Source organism: Chiloscyllium punctatum, chromosome 1, assembly GCF_047496795.1.
Source record: "Chiloscyllium punctatum isolate Juve2018m chromosome 1, sChiPun1.3, whole genome shotgun sequence".
Classification (NCBI taxonomy): Eukaryota; Metazoa; Chordata; class Chondrichthyes; order Orectolobiformes; family Hemiscylliidae; genus Chiloscyllium; species Chiloscyllium punctatum.
The window spans coordinates 145115861-145135539 of NC_092739.1; positions in this window are offsets into that span (position 1 = coordinate 145115861).

A 19679-nucleotide genomic window follows, 5' to 3' on the forward strand; every position below is an offset into this window, starting at 1 on the left:
TAACCCACCCAGACCCATTTCTCTCTGACTGATGCACCTAACACTATGGACAATTTAGCATGGCCAATTCACCTGGCCTGCACATCTTTGGAATGTGGGAGGAAACCCGCACAGACACAGGGAGAATGTGAAAATTCCACACAGACAGTTGCCCAAGGCTGGAATCGAACCTGGAATACTGGCGGTGCGAGACAGCAGTGCTCGCCACCGTGTCGCCCCACAGATGCGAAGCGTTTTTATTTGCAGCACCCTTGCTTTGTTTGATCATCACTTTAAATCTATACCCGTTCGGAATGCAAACAGCTCCTCCCTATCTACTCTATCCAGCCCACTCATACCAAATTGAATATCAAAAGAAATTTAATAAACTAGCATGTAACAGACTTGTGGGAAAAATCAGAATTCTTGGAATAAAAAGGACACTAGTAACATGAATATAAAAAAGCAGCTAAGTGAGTGGAAATTAGGGATTAGAAATTATCTTTTTTTTAGACTGAAGAAAGTTTGTAACAAAGTTCCCCAGGATTCAATGTTAGGACCTTTGCTGTTCTTGACACATATTATTGCTCTAGACCTTGATGTACAGGATACAAATTCAAAATCTGAGGAAAAGTAAAACTTGGAAGCATTGTAACCTATGGAGGATATTGAAGATCCTCAAAGGGACAAAGCAAAATGAGCAGACAAGTGACAGACAAATTTAGCACATAGAAATGTGAAGTGATTAATCTTCATATGAAGAGTTCAGAAAGATAAAATTGTAAAGGTGTGCAGCAGAAGAGGGAACAGAACAAACATGCATAAATCATCGAAGGTGGCAAGACAAGTTAAGAGGATGGATAATAAATCAGAGAGCATCCTGGGCTTTAACCACAAGGATATAGAGTAGAAAGCAAAAGAATTATAAAATACTGTATAAAACACTGGTTCAGCCTTCCCTGAAATATTGAAGCCAGTTCTGGGCAATACATTTTCAGTATGATGTGAAGGTATTAGAGAAGGTGCCGGAGAGATTCATGGCGATAGTTTCAGAGCTGACAAACTTCAGTATCTTGATAGATTGGATAATTTAGGAATGTTTTCATTGGAAAGTAGGAAGTTGGCAGGAGATGTGACCAAGATATTGAAAATTATGCGGTGTCTTGCCAGAGTGGATTGGGAAAAACTGCTCCCAGCAATGGGACGTGAGGGAAAACATTTTTACGCAGCTGTTAGAATGTGGAATGTGTTAAGTAATAGGAAATAGGGGTGTGATGGTGATGTAATGGTACTGGTAATTCTGCACCTCAGGTTAATAACTTGGAGACATGGGTTTATTTCCCACCATGGCAGATGGTGGAATTTGAATTCAATAAAATTTAAAACAAAATTGGGGTGGGGTGGGGGATGGGGTGTGGGTAAGGGGGGCAAGCTAGCCTAATAATACCATTCCAAGCTACTGTTTTTAAAAAATGATCTGGCTCACTGATGCCCGTTACAGAAGGCTTTCTGCCATCTTTGCCTGGTCTGGCCTACATGTGACTTCAGACCCAAAGCAATGTGGTTGACTCCCAACTGCCCTGTGAAATGGCCCAGAGAGGCAAGCAGTTCAAGGGCAATTACGGATGAACAACAAACACTGGCCTTGCTGGTGATGCCCACATTCCCTAAAACAAATTTGAAACCAGTTTAAGACTAGAGGAATGTGAAATGATTATTCTTGAGTCACATGTTTAATTACAGTGTGCTGGCAGGGGAAGAAACTTGAATCTATTGTGAAGACAATGTGTGTATGTGGTCAAGCCATGTATAAAGATTTCTTGCAGGCAGTTCCACGTACACTAGCAGCATTACTTTGTGAGATTAAACAGTTATTCCCTGAACACATAACTAAACAGAATGAACTGCTTAAGAGTGTGTTGGAGGCAGGCTCAATAAAGGCATTCAAAAGGCTTCTTATCTGAAAAGGAAGAACATACAGAGCTATGGAGAATGGTCTTGAGTGGATTGCTTTTTTTCCAGAGGGCTAGCACCGATACAACAGGCCAAATGGCCTCCTTCTATTCTATATTCTTTCTATCATCCTATGACTTGAGCTGATGAGAATAATTCCACTGCAAGAGAAGGCTAAAGAACATAGAACATAGAACATAGAACAATACAGCACAGAACAGGCCCTTCGGCCCACGATGTTGTGCCGAACTTCTATCCTAGATTAAGCACCCATCCATGTACCTATCCAAATGCCGCTTAAAGGTTGCCAATGAATCTGACTCTACCACTCCCTCGGGCAGCGCATTCCATGCCCCCACCACTCTCTGGGTAAAGAACCCACCCCTGACATCTCCCCTATACCTTCCACCCTTCACCTTAAATTTATGTCCCCTTGTAACACTCTGTTGTACCCGGGGAAAAAGTTTCTGACTGTCTACTCTATCTATTCCTCTGATCATCTTATAAACCTCGATCAAGTCACCCCTCATCCTTCGCCGTTCCAACGAGAAAAGGCTGAGAACTCTCAACCTATCCTCGTACGACCTACTCTCCATTCCAGGCAACATCCTGGTAAATCTTCTCTGCACCCTCTCCAAAGCTTCCACATCTTTCCTAAAGTGAGGCGACCAGAACTGCACACAGTACTCCAAATGTGGCCTAACCAAAGTCCTGTACAGCTGCAACATCACCTCACGACTCTTGAATTCAATCCCTCTGCTAATGAACGATAATACTCCATAGGCCTTCTTACAAACTCTATCCACCTGAGTGGCAACCTTCAAAGATCTATGTACATAGACCCCAAGATCCCTCTGTTCCTCCACCTGACCAAGAACCCTACCATTAACCCTGTATTCCGCATTCTTATTTGTTCTTCCAAAATGGACAACCTCACACTTGGCAGGGTTGAACTCCATCTGCCACTCCTCAGCCCAGCTCTGCATCCTATCTAAGTCCCTCTGCAGCCGACAACAGCCCTCCTCACTGTCCACAACTCCACCTATCTTTGTATCATCTGCAAATTTACTGACCCACCCTTCGACTCCCTCCTCTAAGTCATTAATAAAAATTACAAACAGCAGAGGACCCAGAACTGATCCCTGCGGAACTCCACTTGTAACTGGACTCCATGCTGAATATTTACCATCTACCACCACTCTCTGACTTCTACCGGTTAGCCAGTTTTCTATCCAATTGGCCAAATTTCCCTCTATCCCATGCCTCCTGACTTTCCGCATAACCCTACCATGGGGAACCTTATCAAATGCTTTACTAAAATCCATGTACACTACATCCACTGCTCTACCCTCATCCACATGCTTGGTCACCTCCTCGAAGAATTCAATAAGACTTGTAAGGCAAGACCTACCCTTCACAAATCCGTGCTGGCTGTCCCTAATCAAGCAGTGTCTTTCCAGATACTCGTAAATCCTATCCCTCAGTACCCTTTCCATTACTTTGCCTGCCACAGAAGTAAGACTAACTGGCCTGTAATTCCCGGGGTAATCCCTATTCCCTTTTTTGAACAGGGGCACAACATTCGCTACTCTCCAGTCCCCTGGTACCACCCCAGTTGCCAGTGAAGACGAGAAGATCATTGCCAACGGTACTGCAATTTCCTCTCTTGCTTCCCACATAATCCTAGGATATATCCCGTCAGGCCCGGGGGACTTGTCTATCCTCAAGTTGTTCAAAATGTCCAACACATCTTCCTTCCTAACAGGTATCTCTTCTAGCTTATCAGTCCGTTTCACACTCTCCTCTTCAACAATACGGTCCCTCTCGTTCATAAATACTGAAGAGAAGTACTTGTTCAAGACCTCTCCTATCTCTTCCGACTCAATACACAGTCTCCCACCACTGTCCTTGATCGGACCTACCCTCGTTCTCGTCATTCTCAGGTTTCTCACATATGCATAGAATGCCTTGGGGTTATCCTTGATCCTATCCGCCAGGGATTTTTCATGCCCTCTCTTAGCTCTCCTAATCCCTTTCTTCAGGTCCCTTCTGGCTATCCTGTATCCCTCCACTGCTCTGTCTGAACCTTGTTTCCTCAACCTTATGTAAGCCTCCTTCTTCCTCTTTACTAGACATTCAACCTCCCTCGTCAACCAAGGCTCCCTCACACGACCATTTCTTCCCTTTCATTAGAGTTTCATTAGAATATTTTTTATTTCAAAATATACTTTATTCATAGAAATAGATCTTTGGTATTTGTACAATTTGTCATGTCGTTCATAAATATATACATTGCATGTCTTAACATTACAAAGAACAGATTGAATTAATCGAATTTACAGTTATCCTATTAACAGTTACCTTTATTAACTATCCAGTCTCTTGGTATTTGGCCGTGGCTTCAGTGGAACCCACCAACTGAGTGAGTGCCCTGTTATATGATAGAAAATGAACCTTCTTTAACCCCCAGTTTATGGGGTTACCATTGTCCATTTGACTGTCCTGTCTCTGGGGTAGCTGTCTGCACCCCCATGGTGAGCACGAACTGCTGGACCTTCGCCGGGCTGAGGTAGCTATCCAGCTCCTCACTGGGGTCATTTACCCGCTCTGGTGTCATTGAGCCAAGGCAAGGGTCCTCACTGTCCAGTTCTGTGTCTGACAATGGGGCTGTCAGAGGATCACAGATCTCAGTTGCCTGTAGTTGTGGGGCAGTGGTTACCTCCTGGTTCTCACTGGATGGAGGGTGGACTTCGGGGGGTCCGTTGTTTCCTGGTTGGGAGGAAATGCCCTCCTCTTTACCGACGGCGCTCTGTCTCTTCTTCTGGTGGCGATGACCTTCTTTGCATCCATCTTCCCCCTCCGAAGAGCTGGCCGTCCCTCCCTCGTGCAGCTGTCTTTTCCCCCTTTGCTGGGAGGCTTTGGGAGCCTGGCAGGATTTTCTCTTCCTGTTTTTAACAGGTATCCACTCCTCTGCCTGCTTGATTACCTCCTCCTCCTCCATTGCTTCCATCTGCCCACCTAGAGCTAGGATCAGCTGCTGTGTCTCTCCGCTGGCTGCCGCCTCCTCCACTCCAGCCTGTTCTTCTTTCTGGGTGCCACCAGACTCCGTTTCCCTGCTGTCCGGGTGGACCTTACTAGTCTTTGGGGGTCCACGGGTCACATTGCCATCTCCAGTCATCTGTGCGTAAGTGGGCCCCCCCCCCCGTCTTGGGCAGGTCTTATACATATGGCCCGCCTCTCCACACAGGTTGCAGCTCTTTTCTTCCTGACAGTCCTTAGTCAAGTGACCCTCCTGTTTGCAGTTCCTGCAGATGGTCACCTTACAATCCGCCGCCACGTGTCCCGACTTCCCGCAGGTTCGGCACACCTTCGGCTGCCCTGCATATGTCAGGTAGCCTCTGCTCCCTCCAATTGCGAAGCTCGAGGGTGGGTGGAGGATGTTCCCACTATCATCGGCCCTCAGAGTTACCCTGACCTGCCGCTTACTGGTCCAGATCCCAAAGGGGTCGATCACATCGGTAGCTTCTCCCTCAACTTGGACGTACCTTCCCAGGAAGGTCAGAACATCAGCCGCTGGAACATAGGGGTTGTACATATGGATTGTAACAACCCAATTCCTCTGTGCAGGAAGCACACACAATGGGATCGCCAACAAGATGGAGAACAGCGGCTCCCCTTCCTTCTCCTTGAAGACTTTCAGGAGCTGTTCACACTGCTTCACACTTCTGAAGGTCACATCGAAGTAGCCTGCCCCAGGGAAATCCTGCAGGCAGTACACGTCCGCTGCAGTAAACCCACAGCATCCCAACAGTACTTTCTTAATAAACAGGATGCGATCCACCGGTGTACGATCCTCTACCTTCTTCACAGTCACCCTGACTGTTTCGAACCCCCTGTCCAGGGCTGCGGACAGCTGCTGAGGTCATAGCTCTGAAATTGGCTGGTCCCCCTTAGATATCATGGTATCTCCCCTGCCAGGTAAGTACAGATTTTAAAATTATGAAGTGTTGTTAGAATGCACAGCTAAGGACATTTTCCTCTGTTGGTGGTGACAGGGACAAGGAGCTTGTAGTGTAATGGCAATATCACTGTACTGGAGGCCTGTGCTAATGGCCCCTGGGTCCAGGGTTCAAGTATATAGTAGCAGTTAAATCAATAATAAGCAAGCTTGAGTTAAGGTCTAATGTTTTTAACTATATTCAATTATGGTTATCATTTAAAGCTGAGGAAGGCACAGACCACTGGGAAGGAGTGGATTAAATTTGGAATTTAATCATTGGTGTTCTGACCCATTGTCTGTCTTTCCCTGTGACTCCTGCAGCAGTTTGTCAGTGCATTTTCATTCACACAAAATTTAAATGTAGGGCTAAAAATTCTGCACATGCAGGAGTACACATCAAGAAAATGTGCCACTTCAGCTAATGATTTCATGATTCTAACAGACGGAAAATCATTGGCAAATCTCCAAGATGCACTCATCCTCAAAAAATACTTACTTTTACATAATGCTTTTCATGACTTCAGTGCGTTTCAAATCACTTGGCAGCCGACAAAGGACTTTTTGAAGGTAGGCTTTTGCAATATAAGAAACACAGCAGCCACTTCGGGCACAGCATGCTCCCACAAAAAAACAGCACAAGACCATGAGACATAGGAGGAGAAATTAGCCCATTCAGCCCATCACAGCTGCTCTGCCATTCAATCATGGATGATAAGTTTCTCAATCCCATTCTCCCACTTTCTCCCCATTACCCTTGATCCCTTTGACAGTCAAGAAGCTATCTATCTTCATATTAAATATACTCAATGACCTGGCCTCCACAGCCTACTGTGACAGTGAATTCCATAGATTCACCACTCTCTGGCTGAAGATGATTCTCCTTATCTCTATTCTCTTCCCTTTACTTTAAGGCTGTGATCTCAGGTCCTAGTCTCATGGAAGTGGAAGTGGAAACATCTTTCCAAAATCTACTCTGTCCAGGCCATTTAGTATTCTGTAAGTTTCAATTCAATTCCCTCTCAATCTTCTAAACTCCATGAATATAGAACAAGAGTCCTCAAACATTCCTCATATATCGACCTGTTGATTCTTCGGACCATTCTCGTGAATGTCCTCTGAACACACTTCAGTACATCCTTCCTGAGATATGGGGCCCAAAACTGCACACAATACTCCAAATGTGGTCTCACCAGAGCCTTTTAGAGCCTCAGAAGTACGTCCCTGCTTTTATATTCAATTTCTCTCAAAATAAATGCCAACATTGCATTTGCATTCCTAACTATTGACTCAACTTGCAAATTTAACTTGATAGAACCGTGTCCTAGAATTCCCAAGGCCCCTTACATTTCAGACATCTGAATTTTCTCCCCATTTAGAAAATAGTCCGTGCCTCTATCCTTCCTACCAAAGTGCATGACCTCACACTTTTCTACATTGTACTCCATCTGCCACTTCTTTGCCCACTCTCCTAACCTGTCCAAATGCATCTGCAGTCTCCCTGCCTCCTCAATGCTACCTGTCCCTCTATCTATCTTTGCATCATCTGAAAACTTTGTCAGAAAGTCCTCAGTTATTTAACCTAGATCATTAATGTATAAAGTGAAAAGTTGTGGTCGCAATACCGAGCCTTGAGGAACTGTCAGTCTGAGAAGAACCCTTTAAACCCCACTCTGCTTTCTGCTAGACAGCCAAGCTTCTATTCATGCCAGCACCTTGCCTCCAAAACCATGGGCCCTAATCTTACTCAGTAGCCTCCTGTGTGGCACCTTGTCAAAGGTATTCTTGAAGTCCAGGTAAGTAACATCGATTGGTTCTCCTTGAGCAATGTGATAATGCATCAATAATCTGCTTCTCAGTCACATTGATAGAGGGTAAGCATTAACCAGGGCCCTGGGAAGAGCACCCTGGCTCTTCTTTCAAAGAATGCAACTAGGTTTTCCTTCCAAATATTAATTAACTGTTTTTAGGGAGTGGCTGACTAGCTGCAATTAAAACAACAGAATATTGTCGATGTTGGAAATGTGAAATAAAACCAGAAGATGGTGGAAACGTAATGTAGCCGAAATCAAAATAGTTGCGACCAACGGGAGAGGACTGGTTGATTGGTGAAGAGTGACATATTCACAGAGTGTGCTGTGGGAGAGTAGTGTAGCAATGGACAGTGTATCTTACTTGGTGTCTGGGGCATGAATGTTTTGACATCTCCACATGAACAGTTGTGGTCCTCACAAGTGAATGAGGAGCCAAATGTCAGGTGCCCCAGTACCCATCACACTGAGAGCTGTTTTCCCATTTCCCAACATGGCTCTTTCCACTTTGTTGAGGGCTGTTTTCTCCTGGAATGAGACAAAGGGAGGAATTGAGTGAGATGAGAGTGTCAGTGCAGCTGGGGGCAAAGTGGTGAGGTCTCCTGAATGTGTGAGGAGGCAGTAATAGGTCAGGCAGAGTTAGTGGTGTGGGGGGAGGGTTAAGGTGGGTGAAAGTGACTGAAGGAAGATGTTGGGTTCAGTACAGAAATGGAGTGAGTGTGACGCAGCAGAGAGAAGATGGCGGCACTTACCCTCATGGCACAGGGAAAGTCATTGACCTTCTCACAATTCTTCCAGACTGGATGGTACCCCAGGTGTGGATAGTCTCTGCTGTGGTATCCCCTGGTCCTGGGGAAAGGACAGCCATCCTTTGCACTACCCAGGGACCTCTAGACGTTTTTTGGTAAAGTGGGACATCAACTTTCCTCTGTCTGTCACCTCTGGGACAAATGACACGAACTGTGCAGGGCAGTCTGCTCACACTTGACCGGGTGCATGTTGGGCTTTAAATATGGATGCCAGGAGGGTCCCGGCGGTGGCACATATATCTACCCTCGGCAAGAGGGAGAGTACAGGGGTCTGAGACATGGGTAGAGTTTGCAAAGAGAGAATGTGAAAATCTGCCAGGCCTTCCAGAGAGAGGCCTCTCTGAAACTCATCAACACTGACACTTCGTCAATTTCTGGTAAAGCTTGGCCCAAAGAAATGAAAGATATGCCAGTCATGAGTGTGCTGTTGACTGTAGCAAGTAAAGAAACCTGATGCCTGGGTTTGCTTGTGGAAGAGATGGCCTTGTGTATATTACAGCCCAATATCTTCCACAGCTCATTCTAATAATCTCACATGAACATTGACTGTTTAATCTGTTTTAAAGTCGAAAAAGCCTTTGTTCCTTTAGGCCGTGATTTGTAGTCTCTTACTTGAAGTTCGAGTTCATTGCTGCTGACAGGCTTTTGCAGGTTCAATGAGTTTGAATTTGAGAAGAGAATCTCGGTTTAGAAATATATTTTTCCTCTACGCTGAGCGATGTCTGTGAACTGTATCTACTTACTGAACACAGCCTGATTCCACAACTAGCGCAGCAGGGTAGGAGGGATGAGGAGGGTAATTTCAACTGCTTCCCCTTCCCTCTCTGTTCTTCCCCCATCCCCCCAAATAATCCAGAGGTGCTGCTTATGAGTGGGATACTCGTTCCCTTCTCCGATGAAAGTAAGAATTGTTGGGATGGGAGTGGGAATCGCAGATTTGAGCCCTTCCTGCTCACATTGCCATAATTTGAAAACTCGGGCTGAATAACACAGATAATGTGAATTGAACTCTTGGGACAAAAATAGCAATTGCCGGAAAAGCTCAGCTCAGGAATCCTACTGGCAGACAAAGGGCGCATGACTGTCATCCTGAACAGAACACAATACGTTGAAATAGCAAACACACTACTCACAGATACCGATACCTACCAACAGGTGGCGATGGATTCAACTCCACAGGCAGAAAACCACATAACAGCAGACGTGAGGAAACCACACAAGACAGGTGAAATTAACAAGACAGACTGCCAAAGAATGAAACCTAAATGATCCAACATACCCTGTTTTTATGGATTACCAAAGGTACATGTACAAGGGCCGCTCCCCCCACCCCCCCACCCCTCCACCGACCCATAGTCTCACTTCCTGGTACACCGACATACAGACTAGCAAAGGAACTGCGACACAAACTGAAACACCTAGAAGACTCAACCCACTCCATCCATTCCACCCAGGAATTCCTCTTGCTTGGCATTTTTTGATGATGTTAAGAATGATGAGGTCATGGTTTCCTTCAATGTGATGGCCCTATTCACATCAATGAGTATCACTCTAGCCAAAGAAACACTGGCCACATTGCTCGATGAATCAGCACCAACCCCATCAGCGAGGACAGCGTCCTCAAATTAGTAGACCTGTGCCTCACAACCCACCTGACCTTCAATGACAAAATCTACAAACAAATCAATGGGACACCCATGGGATCATCAATATCAGGATTCTTGGTAGAGGCAGTTATATGGGGGTTGGAACGAACAGCCCTCCCCATGATCCAGCCCCAGCTTTGGGACTGCTATGTGGATGACACCTTTGTTCTCATGAAACACAATGAAATAGAAGAAACCCACAAACACAAACAACATCCTTACTGGTATCAAAGAAGAAGAGAACAATAACCGACTCCCCTTCCTCGATGTCAGAGTAGAATGAAAAGTCAATGGAGAGCTACAGACCAGCATTTACAGGAAAGACACACACACACACACACACACACTGACCAGATACTCAATTACAGGTGCAACCATCCCAACACCCACAAACAGAGCTGCATCAGGACATTATTTAAACAAGCCACAACACATTGCAGCATCCAAGAACTACGAGAAGCCAAGGAAAAAACACCGATACAACATATACAAGAACAATGGGTACCCGCCCACCTTCCGAGGACCCGTTCGCCCACCTCCAACACACTGACCTCTTGCAAAAATGCCATCCCGTATTCCCAATTCCTCCGCCTCTGCCGTATCTGCTCCCAGGAGGACCAGTTCCACCACAGAACACACCAGATAGCCTCCTTCTTTAGAGACCGCAATTTCCCTTCCCACGTGGTTAAAGATGCCCTCCAACACATCTCATCCACATCCCACACCTCCGCCCTCAGACCCCACCCTCCAACCATAACAAGGACAGAACGTCCCTGGTACTCACCTTCCACCCTACCAACCTTCGCATAAACCAAATCATCCGCCGACATTTCCGCCACCTCCAAACAGACCCCACCACCAGGAATATATTTCCCTCCCTACCCCTTTCCGCCTTCCGCAAAGACCGTTCCCTCCATGACTACCTGGTATGGTCCACACCCCCCTACAACCCACCCTCCCATGTTGTCACTTTCCCCTACCACCGCAGGAACTGTAAAACCTGTGCCCACACCTCCTCCCTCACCTCTCTCCAAGGCCTTAAAGGAGCCTTCCACATCCATCAAAGTTTTACTTGCACATCCACTAATATCATTTATTGTATCCGTTGCTCCCGATGCGGTCTCCTCTACATTGGGGAGACTGGGCGCCTCCTAGCAGAGCGCTTTAGGGAACATCTCTGGGATACCCACACCAATCAACCACACCACCCCGTGGCCCAACATTTCAACTCCCACTCCCACTCTGCCGAGGACATGGAGGTCCTGGGCCTCCTTCACTGCCGCTCCCTCACCACTAGACGCCTGGAGGAAGAACACCTCATCTTCCACCTTGGAATACTTCAACCCCAGGGCATCAATGTGTTCTTCAACAGCTTCCTCATTTCCCCTTCCCCCACCTCACCCTAGTTCCAAACTTCCAGCTCAGCAGTGTCCCCATGATTTGTCCGGACTTGTCCTACCTGCCTATCTCCTTTTCCACCTATCCACTCCACCCTCTCCTCCCTGACCTATCACCTTCATTCCCTCCCCCACTCACCCATTGTACTCTATGCTACTTTCTCCCCACCCCACCCTCCTCTAGCTTATCTCCCACGCTTCAGGCTCACTGCCTTTATTCCTGATGAAGGGCTTTTGCCCGAAACGTCGTTTTCGCTGCTCCTTGCATGCTGCCTGAACTGCTGTGCTCTTCCAGCACCACTAATCCGGAATCTGGTTTCCAGCATCTTCAGTCATTGTTTTTACCTGATAAGTGCAGTCTACCGATTCCCGCACAACAGATATAAACAAGAATACACAACACACCCAGAGACTCTAGCCAACCTACCACACACCAAAGATGTTTCTGTGATAACGACAGACTACTCTGGCCCTTAGGAATCATGGTAACCCACAAACCTACCACCACACTGAAACAGCTCCTGATGAATTTAAACGACCCTGACCAACAACCAGCAGAATGAACATGTTGTATAAAGTATCCTGCAAGGACTGCAACAAACATTACATTACATGACCAACAGGCAGGAGACTAGCCAGTAGGATACACGAGCACCAACTAGCCACCAAAGGATATGACCAATGGGGCAGCATGGTGGTTAGCACTGCTGCCTTACAACACCAGGGACCTGGGTTTGATTCCAGCCTCAGGCAACTGTGTGGAGTTAGCACATTCTTTCTGTGTCTGCGTAGGTTTCCTCCGGGTGCTCCAGTTTCCTCCCACAATCCAAGGATGTGCAGGTTTAGTGAATTGGCCATGCTCAATTGCCTAGTGTTAGGTACATTAGTCAGGGGTGAATGTAGGGTGGGGGTTGCTGTTCAGACAGTTGCTGTGGACTTGTTGGGCCAAAGGGAATCTAATTCCTGATGAAGGGCGTATGCCCGAAATGTCATTTCTTCTTCTCCTTGGATCCTGCCTGACCTGCTGTTCTTTTCCAGCATTATGCTCTCAACAACTATCTCTGGTATTCATACATAGAACATAGAACAGAGAACAATACAGTGCAGAACAGGCCCTTCGGCCCTCGATGTTGCGCCGACCTGTGAACTATTCTCAGCTCATCCCCCTACACTATCCCAAAATCATCCACGTGCTTATCTAGGGATTGTTTAAATCTCCCTAATGTGGCTGAGTTGACTACATTAACAGGTAGGGCATTCCACGCCCTTACCACTCTCTGCGAAAAGAACCTGCCTCTGACATCTGTCTTAAATCTAACACACTTCAATGCTGTCTCATACAAGCTGACATCATCATCCTAGGAAAAAGTCTTTGTCTACGCTATGTAATCCTCTGACCATCTTTATGTCTCTATCAAATCCCCCCCTTAGCCGCCTTCTTTCCAATGAGAACAGACCCAAGTCTCTCAGCCTTTCCTCATAAGACCTTCCCTCCAGACCAGGCAACATCCTGGTAAATCTCCTCTGCACCTTTTCTAATGCTTCCACATCCTTCCTGAAATATGGCAACCAGAACTGTACACAATATTCCAAGTGTGGCCGCAGCAATGTTTTGTATAGTTGCAGCATGATATTTGGTTCCAGAACTCAATCCCTCTACCAATGAAACCTAACACACTGTATGCCTTCTGAACAGCACTATCCACCTGGATGGTAACTTTCAGGGATCTATGTACATGGACTCCAAGATCCCTCTGAACATCCACACTACCAAGAATCTTTCCATTGACCCAGTACTCTGCCTTCCTGTTATTCTTCCCAAAGTGCATCACCTCACATTTAGCTGCATTGAACTCCATTTGCCATCTCTCAGCCCAATTCTGCAGTTTATCCAAGTCCCCCTGCAACCTGTTACATTCTTCCAAACTGTCCACTACTCCACCGACTTTAGTGTCGTCTGCAAATTAACAAATCCATCCACCTATGCCTGCATCTAAGTCATTTATAAAAATAACAAACAGCAGTGGTCCCAAAACAGATCCTTGTGGCACACCACTAGTAACAGGACTGCAGGCTGAATATTTTCCATCAACCACCACTCGCTGCCTTCTTTCAGAAAGCCAGTTTCTAATCCAAACTGCTAACTCGCCCTCAATCCCATGCCTCTGCATTTTCTCCATCAGCCTACCATGTGGAACCTTATCAAAGGCTTTACTGAAGTCCATGTATACCACATCAACTACCCCACCTTCATCTACATGCTTGGTCACCTTCTCAAAAAACTCAATGAGGTTTGTGAGACACAACCTGCCCTTGACAAAACCATGTTGACTATCTGAAATCAAATTGTTGCTTGCTAGATAATTATAAATCTTATCTCTTATAATCCTTTCCAAAACCTTCCCTACAACAGAAGTAAGGCTCACTGGTCTATAATTATCTGGGTCATCTCTCTAGCCCTCTTGAACAAGGACACAACATTTGCAATCCTCCAGTCCTCTGGTACTAAACCTGTAGACAATGATGACTCAAATATCAAAGCCAAAGGCTCTGCTATCTCCTCCCTAGCTTCCCAGAGAATCCTCGGATAAATCCCATCCGGTCCAGGGGACTTGTCTACTTTCACTCCTTGGAGAATTGATAACACCTCTGCGTAACTAACCTCGATCCTTTCTAGTCTAATATCTCGTACCTCATTCTTCCCCTCTACAATATTCTCCTTTTCCTGAGTGAAAACTGATGAGAAATCTTCGTTTAGCACCTCTCCGATCTCCACAGGATCCACACGCAACTTCCAACTTCTGTCTTTGACTGGGCCTATTCCTACCCTAATCATCCTTTTATTCCTCACATACCTATAGAAAGCTTTAGGGTTCGCCTTTATTCTATTTGCTAAAGACTGTTCGTGTCCTCTCTTTGCTCTTCTTAACTTTCTCTTTAAATCCTTCCATCGCCTCATCTGAACCATCTTGCCTCATCAATACATAAGCCTCCTTCTTCCGCTTAACAAGAGATGCAATTTCTGTAGTAAACCACGGGTCTGTTACCTTATCAGTTCATCCCTGCCTGACAGGGACATACCTATCAAGGGCATGCAATATCTGTTCCTTAAACCAGCTCCACATTTCCATTGTCCCCATCCCCTGCATTTTGCTACCCCATTCTATGCAACCTAATTCTTGCCAATCACATTATAATTGCCTTTGCCCCATTGATAACTCTTGACCTGTGGCATGTACCTATCCCTATCCATCGCTAAACTAAATGTAACTGAATTATGGTCACTCTCTCCAAAGTGCTCACCTACAACTAAATCAAACACCTGGCCTGGTTCATTACCATGTACCAGATCCAATGTGGCCTCCCCTCTTGTCAGCCCTTCAACTTACTGTGTCAGGAAACCCTCCTGCACACATTGGACAAAAACTGATCCATCCGACGTACTGGAGTTATAGCATTTCTAGTCAATGTTGGGGAAGTTAAAGTCCCCCATAATGATCACCTTGTTCCTTTCACTCTTACCCAGAATAATTTTGCCAATCCTCTCTTCCACATCCCTGGAACTCCGCAGAAGCCTATAAAAAACACCAAGAAGTGTGACCTCTCCTCTCCTGTTTTTAACCTCAACCCACACTACCTCAGTAGATGAGTTCTCATCAAAAGTTCTCTCAGCCACCGTTATACTATCTTTGACTAACATGGCCACATCTCCCCCTCTTTTACCGCCTTGCCTGTTTTTAATGAAAGATCTAAACCCTGGAACCTGCAACATCCATTCTTCACCCTGCTTTATCGATGTCTCCGAAATGGCCACAACATCGAAGTACCGGGTACCTATCCATGCTGCAAGCTCACCTACCTTATTTTGGATACTTCTGCCAGCACATTCCTGTGACCCTGAAATCCTGCCCCTGTCCTCCCTACTCTCATCCTCCTGTGCACTGCAACTACACCTCAGGTTCCCATCCCCCTGCTGAGCTAGTTTAAACCCATCCGAATAGCACCAGCAAATTTCCCACCCAGGATATTAGTACCCCTCTGGTTCAAGTGAAGACCGTTCTGTTTGTACAAGTCCCACCTTCCCCAGAATGAGCCCCAATTATCCAAATACCTGAAACCCTCCCTCCTGCCCATCCTTGCAGCCACGTGTTCAGCTGATATCTCTCCCTATTCCTTGCCTCGCTATCACGTGGCACGGGTAACAATCCAGAGATAACCACTCTGTTTGTTCTAGCTCTCAGCTTCCACCCTAGCTCCCTGAAATCTTCCCTTACATCCCTATCCTTCTTTCTACCTATGTCGTTGGTACCTACGTAGACAATGACTTGAGGCTGGTCACCCTCTCCTTTCAGGACCCCAAAAACACAATCTGAGACATCACGGACCCTGGTACGTGGGAGGCAACACACCAACCGCGAGTCTCATCCGTTCCCTACAAACCTTCTATCTGACCCTCTAACTACTGAGTCCCCAATGACTAAGATTGTCCTCCTTTCCCTCCTTCCCTTCTGTGCAACAGGGACAGGCTCTGTGCCAGAGACCTGGGCCCCACTGCATACCCCTGGTAAATCATGCCCCTCAACACTATCCAAAACTGTATACATGTTTTTCAGGGGAAGAACCACAGGGGATCCCTCCACTGACTGTTTTGTCCCCCTTCGAACAGTCACCCAGCTTTCTTCCTGCCTAGGAGTAATTACTTCCTTATAAGTCTTATCGATCACAGCCTCTGCCTCCCGAATGATCCGAAGTTCATCCAGCTCCCGCTCCAGTTCCCTAACACAGGCTTGGAGGAGCAAGAGTTGAGTGCACTTCCTGCAGATGTACTTGGATGGGACACTATTGGCGTCCCTGACCTCAAACATCATGCAGGAGGAACATTGCTCTCCCTGCACTGCTATCCCTGCTAGTCCCCTAGTCACAAAGTGAAAAAGAGACTCTTACCTGATATGTCCCTTATATATATACACAAATGAAGAGGGACATTAGTTTGTCTGGGACAATGCATCCATCCTAAGACAGGCTAAACAAAGACACGCACAGGAATTCCTAAAGGCCGTAACTCCATCAACAAACATATAGATGTGGACTCCACTTACCAACCTCTCAGAATCAGAACCGGAAATGATTTCACCTACCACAACAAACCGAGACAGATAAATAGCAAACAGGGCAGAACACCAACACTTCACCAGAGGCTTACTGATGATGTTACCGAGCATGATGACGAAATGTCTGCGAACAAATCTACCAGCTCAGCGAGCAAATTTACAACTTGAAGCTCAGCAGGTCTGGCAGCATCTGTGGAGAGATATCAGGATTGAAACGTTAACTCTGATTTATCTCCACAGATGCTGCCAGACCTGCTGAGCTTTGAGCAATTTCTAATTTTGTCACTGATTTACATGATTCTTTCAGTTTGAATTAAACTCCTAGCACGGCATTTTTGTCCTAACTAATCAGGAATTCAAGGGCTGATATAAATGAATGTTACCGAAACATGCAAATTCACAGAAAATGGTTAACGAATGCCGCACAAAGTAAAAATCTCCTGTCTTTGGATCTGATCTATATGTGACTCTTGTCCTGCATTAAATTCTACAAAGTCCTCTGAACTAACCAAGCAAGCCATTCAACTGTGCAAGAGTAAACAAGCTTGGATAGCAAAGGCCGACCTTGCAGTGACTCCCACATCTTGAGAATTGCTATTAAAAAATCCGGATGCAGAATGTCACGACTGTGTAATTATGCTATTGTATATTTTATGAAGAAGGCTAATTTGAGCTTAAATAAGTAACACAGCATATGAAAAAAATAGCTGCCAAAAGTCACACAGCTCACTCCTGTTGATGCATTGCATTCAGTCAAAAACAAATCGACTGGTCTATATCTCCTTAGCAATCGCAAAGGGAACCAGTTAGAGTTTTGTCTTTTTGAACAATGCACTGGGTTTAGAAGGTGTGAAAATCCCACACATCTGAGACAAGCAAGGCTCTGAAAGAAACTCCTCACAGAATTCCAACATAATTGGCTTACTTTGTGGGACAAAAGTTCATCAACCGCCTTCGAAGAGAATTGACAGTGAAAGGAAAGGATTGCTTCAGAAAGAAAATTAATTAATTAATAAAAAAATTTTAAAATAGAATTAATTCTTCTGGAATAGTCCAGGCAATCTACAAGTGCTATAACCACAGAGCTGGCGAGGATCAAAAAACCTTTTCCTTCCCTCCATTCCTTCCCTCAAAGTCTGCTCCATTACTTGGCTCTACTGCTGGAAGCAACCTCCAACTATTAAAATACAGAATCCATCACAACTGCTCAATCTGACTTCAAAGGCTAATCTTTTCAATTCATCTCAATTAACTCAAGCAACACACTCAAAGTATACCACAGAGACCTATCGAGGCTCTCTCTTTATAGATAATCTTGTGCCTTATCTGTATATATTTTAATCATGGTATTTATAAAAATTCCTAATGTTGTCTTTTTATTTGTTAGAAATATTTAACAATAACCTGTAATAAATTAAATTTGAACTGTTTCTACAAAAGCTTGAGTCCTGGTCCACTTTCACTTGACCATGTAAATTACAAAGGGGGTTAACTACAATTTCCAAGTTAAAAATCACACAACACCAGGTTATAGTCCAACAGGTTTATTTGGAAGTACTGGCTCTCAGAGCACCGCTCCTTCATCAGGTAACTAGTTATCTGATGAAGGAGCAGTCCTCTGAAAGCTAGTGCTTCCAAGTAAACTTGTTGGACTATAATCCGGTAATGTCTGATTTTTAACTTTGTCCACCACAGTCCATCACCAGCACCTCCACCTCATGGCTACAATTTCAATGACCACACTGTGAACATGCCTGATGGTCACGACAAGAAGTTATTTATAAGGCCAAGCTTTGTGACTATAAGGAACATAATCTATTGAATTGAGTAGGAAGCAGCTTCTCTTAATATTCTTTCACATATGTGGGAGATCCCTGGCTTGGCTTGCATTTGTTGCCTGTTCCTAACTGAGATTGACAAGGTGATGATTGAGGAAGAGCTGCTTTTTTGAGCTACTGCAGATGCACCCATAGAATTGTTGGGAAGGGTATTCTTGGATTTTGACCTAGCATCAATGAAGGATGTAGTGAAGAAAATAGGACATTGAAGTGATATAGCTCCAAGTTGGCATGGTATGTGGTTTGGAGTGAAATTTGCAGGTGATAGCATTCCCATGCGTCTGCTATCCATCTCATTCTAGTTGGTAGAGGTTACAGGTTTAGAAGGAGGTTTGACATGTTGTCGTAGTGGATCTGATATTTAGTACACATTCTAGTATTTTGTGTCAGTGGTGGAGGAATTAGGTTAGTGTTGGGGGCTTGTCCAAATGGGTTCTTGGACATGGACAATGGGTGAGTGGAAGAATAATTAGTTGCGAAAGGTTGGAAGGACAGGCACCCATTGCGGATATTAAAAAATTAAAATGCTATTGGAAGTAGTGAATACTTTTCTGTAGGGGGAGGAAGTAGCCCTGACCGCTTTACAAAGGTTAACTAAGGCACGATTAGTAGATTTATCAAAGAGGTTGAAGGTGAAATTTCCTGCAAAAACTAAGAAGGCGAGATGATTGAAGTCCTATTTCAGCATTTGGGATTGATGGAAAAACAGAAGTGGTGAGTCAATTGAGTTCGCAAAAACCCATTTGCAGTTAAGGCGGTTTGAGCATGAAAAGGGCAATTGAAAAGACAACAGGAATGTTTTAAAAACCTGATCTTGAGCTCCCCCTAAAGGAGAAGGAAATAGGAACAGCAACAGTTAGGAAGTGGAAAATCTGCAGCTCTCTCTGTGTCTCCCCCCTCCCCCCTCTCTCTCTTTCTCTTTCTCTCTCAGTCTCTCTCTCTCTCTCTCTGTATGTGTCTCTCTGTCTCTCTGTCTCTGTCTCTCGCTCTCTCTCTCTCTCTGTTTTCATCTCTTGGTTGAATTTGGAAACCTGTTTGTTCAAATTTCTATGCCATAATATTTTGGACTACCTTTGCTGACCGTAAAAGGCTAAGTTGTGATACCTACTCAAAGATCTAGCAAGATTTCTATCTGAAC